This window comes from Lissotriton vulgaris, chromosome 10, assembly GCF_964263255.1.
Source record: "Lissotriton vulgaris chromosome 10, aLisVul1.2, whole genome shotgun sequence".
NCBI lineage: Eukaryota > Metazoa > Chordata > Amphibia > Caudata > Salamandridae > Lissotriton > Lissotriton vulgaris.
Window position 1 is genome coordinate 239,187,178 of NC_141698.1, and position 4,862 is coordinate 239,192,039.

A 4,862-nucleotide genomic window follows, 5' to 3' on the forward strand; every position below is an offset into this window, starting at 1 on the left:
CACCCCAGTGGTGATTGCCTGAGTCATTCCAACAAAAATGGATAACCAAAATCTTCTGTACCTCTCAAATGGCATATCTCCACCATGCATGGGGATTCCAGAATGGCAGCATGGCTTTCAGCGGCCACCTGGGTATAGGACTCTCAGTGTGCAGTGGTTGAGCCCTTTCTCCCTCCAGACACAGTCAAAGGTGGACAGTGGACATGCAGAAGGGGTGACCATTCTTTGTTGCCAGGGACCTAGTTGTCCTGTCCTCTGTGCCTGGACTGGGTTTTAATTTTGATGACTAGCGTATACCTGCCTGGATATCCAGGTGGGCCTGTGGTGGAGCTACCTACCTTTGGTGATGTGGAACCTGCCTGATGCTGCAGACAGCAGCTCCAGGGCAGTGCTGCTATCCTCCCCCGTCCTCTACCTCCAGGTGGGAAGGCACAAAGGAATTTGCCCGTTGACTCTAGTTGGTGGATCACTTGGCTTGCATTTTAGATGAAGAATTCAGCTAGCTAAGAGAACTAGTGTGAATAACAGGACACATTGATCATCAACAGCTTGCAGCCCTCGGTTCATCCTAGGGCTATGTCTGTCTAAAGGTTTGCTTGTATATCAATTGCCCCTCGGACCCCACCAGTGTGTGGAAGGGCCTATCACAGGAGGCTCTGCTCCCTTCATCCGTCAAGATCTTATTCCAATCACTTATCTCAGAACCCACAGGAGGAGGGCAGGTGCCTGAACTGCCCCAAAGTGGGAAACCCCCAGAGGGCCTGGCCGAGTGCTTTATGTGGCTGTCTATGGTATTCCTGACTGTCTGTGCGCACAGGCCTTGGGGGTCTGCCTCTGCTCAGTTTAACTATGGTCCCTGGCTTCTGATCTGGAAAAGGATGTTCTGCCACCCACCTTTGTGTGAAAGAGGCCTAAAACCTCTGCTGGGAGCCTTTGGGCATATGGGGACAGGATTGCTCCCCACGCTTTAGTATTTGACTATGACCTCAGACTAGGCATGGCGTCCAAACTGATCTGTGCTTTTGTGTCTGTCTGTGGATGCCTATATGGCAGTGTCCCTCTGCTACTGCTTGTGGGAGGAATGGGCACTGGTCCACATGGAGGGCTGCCTCCATGTGCTGCAAAGATCCTAAGCCTCTGCTCCCTTCCTGCACCACCAGGTGCAAGGTGTGGGGCATCCCTTCTTGCAGGTTAGTGAGATGACCAGATGGCCTCTGGCACAGCAGAGGTGCCCGGAAGCAAGTCATTGGCTTGAGTCAGGTCCTCATTGGGTGGGTGATTCGGATTGCAATCTGCAGTCTGCATGGGCACTCTGGTTGGCAGCTCCCATGTGCCTGGGCACTCTGGTTGGTGGTTGGATCATGCTATCCGGTCAGTGGTTGGACCGGTACATCTGGTTGGTGGATGGACTGTGCCATCTGGGCAGGGACGGAGTGACCAGATGACCGGAGGGCCAGCCGGTGCACCTATTTGCAGCTCAATTTTCCACTGGTGTTCCATATGCCACCACTTTGAGACGGCTTATCACTCAATGAAAGCGTTTTTTGTGCTAGGTCCAGAGGATATAAGGCAGAGGAGCTGAAACCACCTCAGCTAACAAAGGCTGGATTCCAGGAAGGTTGATATCACCCCTGGGCACCTAGGGCCAAATGTCTGGGTTGGCAGCAGACGAGTCTGGGAGAGCATATGATCCTCCCTAACCAGGGGAGGTTGCATCTGACCAGTGAGGAGTATGGGTATCCTCTGGGCTGAACAGTTTCAGTAATCACTAGTGAGAGGTAGGTGAACAAGTGGCTTTCAACTGGGAGTCCTGGTAAACACAGACTGGGGTTCCATCCACCAGGCAGCGCCATCTAGGGTGCCTGGGGCAGGGATGCGTCACACTGTGGAGGAGTAATCCTCAGAGAGAAGCAGGTGAAGCCACAGCTTTTAACTGGGGAGCGAGTCACCCAGGCCATGGCTCCTGCCATGAAGAAGAGTCCCCTTGTCTGCAAGAGGAAGAGTGATGTCAGACCAGGGAGGGGTCAGAGGCTCCTTTGAGCTGAACATTTCTAGTAATCAACAGTAAGAGGCAGGTGAAACTATGGCTATGAGAATGAAGGCCCGGTCCTTGCTTGCCAGGGCTCTAGGCATCAGGCAGGGCCAACTACCCTACCTGGGGCAGGGTGGCATCCCCTACCTGACACAGAGTGGCATTGGAGCGAGAATGAGTCTGGGGCTTCTCTGGGGAGAACAGTTCCATTAATACCCAGTGAGAGGTGGGTGAATCCATGTTTTTTGTTTAGGAGGCCTGGTCCCCAAAGGCCTGGAATCCAACCTCTGGTCAGAGCCACCTAGCCTTCATGAGGCTGGGTGTGTCAGACCGGAGAGGACTCTGGGACTCCACCAAGCTGAACACTTACAGTAATCTGCAGTGAGAGGTGCATAAAGCCATCATTTTCACATGGAAGGCCAAGTTCCCCGGTTGAGGTTCCAGCCAGAGGGTACAGCTACCATCCACACCTGGGGCAGGGTGGTGTCAGACCTGAGGGTGGGGAGTCCAGACACCTGCCCTCCTCGGGTAGGCCAGACCCACCAGCAGCATATCTCTACACCAGGACCATGCTCAGCTGGGCTCACTAGTTGCAGTAATCCCCTGTGGGAAATAGGTGAAGTTATGGTTGTCCTCTGGGAGGCTTAGTCCCTGAAGGCCTGGGCTTCAGCCATTCGGCAGCAGCAACCAATCCTGCCTGGTGCTGGATGACATCAGACAGTGGAGGAGTCTGGGGCTCCTCTGGGCTGAACAGTTCTAGTAATCTCCAATGAGAGGTGGGGGAAGCCATGGCTTTGGCTGGGAGGCCCAGTTATTACAGGCTGGGGCTCCAACCAGGGCCCTAGACCAGGCTTCCAACTAGGAGTCACTGTATCGGACCATTGTGTCATAGAGTGCCCAGGGAAGTCTCCCTTTCTTCACTGGGCTGAAAAGACCTGACTGAGTTCTGGTTCAGAGCTCTGGTGGGACCCAGGTGATATTCCATGCACTGGTCAACCAAGTCTCAGATTGCCCAGGATGCCCAGGGGCCAGGAGTGCAAGCCCCCACCATTAGGCAATATTCTATCCTCACCTTGTCATACATCTCCTGTATGAGGCCCAGCAGGACCCAAGAGCACTTCCCTGGTTTGCTGGGTTACGGAACTCTGACTAGCCCAAGGGTCACAGCTCTCGCTGGCACAACGTAAGGGCCCTGGGAGTCTAAGCATCGGCCACCTGTGTCTTAAAGTGCCTAGGATGGGCTTCCACAGGCCCGAGGAGGGCTCCCAGCCTTTGATGGGTGGAAAAGCCCCTGAAGTACTGCCAGGTGGCCCAGTAGCCCGGTGTGGCACAGGCCATGAGGAACTGGGGTCAGTGCACTGGTTCGCTGTTATGACAGTACCAAGAATGGGTTTCTGCAGGTCTGTGTTTTTGTGCCCAGTCTACAGCAGAGTAAAAGGCACTGATCAATACCCAGGTCACAGCTCTGTAGGACCTAAGACGAGGGCTCCTAGGACCTGGCATCCTGCCCACCGCATCCCAAAGTGTCTAGTACTTTCTTCCACAGTCCCAGGAAGGGCTCCCTGCTCTCCCCAGATAAGAATGCTTTGACCAGTTCTTGGGTCCTACAGGCCAAGGGAAGGTTCCTCTGCTTTGCCAGCATAAGAAGTTCTGACTGGACGTAGGGGTGCAGGCCATCATTCGTGTCCTCCATTCTCCAGCCCTCTGTATTGCAAAGCGCCCAGAATTGTATCCCACAGGTATGAAGATGACTCCACTGCATTACTGGGTTAAGAAGCTCTGACTGACTGAACTCCCCAGGCACAGGGCTTCATTCTCCAGGCAATCACCTTGCAATGCTCCTCAGCATGCGGAAGTTCAGAGCCTGGAGAGCTCCCATGCATTGCCAACTTATGAAGCTCTGATTGGGCTCCAGTTCAGAACAGCTGGACAGAGATGCAAGCCTCTGAACATTGTCTCCATTTAGCAGCCCGCAGATTCTCGAAGTGAATAAGACGGGCCCGCGGATCCAGGTATGGTTCCCCCTGCTTTGCTGTGTTTAAAGAACTGCCACGGACCAGATCAGAGATCTGGTAAGGCCCTGGTGAGGGCACCTGGGGTCTTTCCTCTGGAGTGTCATGTTTTAAAGTGCCTTGGATGGGCTTATGCAGCCCAGGGAAGGTTACCCTTCTTTGCCAGCTTAAGAAGGTCTCACCAGGTCCCAAGTCAGAGCTAAGGCTGGCTTGGGATGAGGCCATCCAGAACGTGTGGACCATGCAACAGCCCACTGTGTCTCAGAATGCCCGTGGTAGGCTTCTGCAGACACAGCTCCCTTGCTTTGCCTGGCTCAGAAGCTGTGATCAGATCCCAGGTCTGAGCTCCTCATTGCATAGTGAGCGGGAGAAGGTCCAACAGGCCTGGGAAGGGCTCTCTTGCTTCAGCAAGTGTGGTCCCTCATAAACTTCAGAGCTCCTTTGCTTTGCCAGCTTATGAAACGTTGACCGGGCAAAGTTCAGAGCACCGGCTGGCCTGGCGGTTCGAGCCTCTGACCTTAGGCTGCCAATTCGCAAAGTGCTGGAGACTGGCTTCTGCAGTCCTAGGGGGGATCCGTTACTTCACTCAGGTTAATCAAATTACAATAGGGGGTTTGATAGAGTTTAGGGCTAGCAGGGGAGGGATCAATTAACACTATGTACATCAAAGATACTCCGTTGACCATAAATCCTGATAGTTACTTCTTTTTTTTGTTGTTGTAAATCTTTTATTATTTTAAAACAAGGAAAAGAAATAGACATATCTGGTGCCATACATTCAAACATAATAATAAGGCGAGTAGGTACAAAAACAGGAT

General features: G+C 53.2%; 1 pseudogene; it reads left to right on the forward strand.

Annotated features, from left to right (window-relative positions):
- The first annotated feature begins 450 nt into the window (after positions 1–450).
- Positions 451–594, forward strand: LOC147685031 (5.8S ribosomal RNA; annotated as a pseudogene).
- The last annotated feature ends 4,268 nt before the right edge of the window (positions 595–4,862 follow it).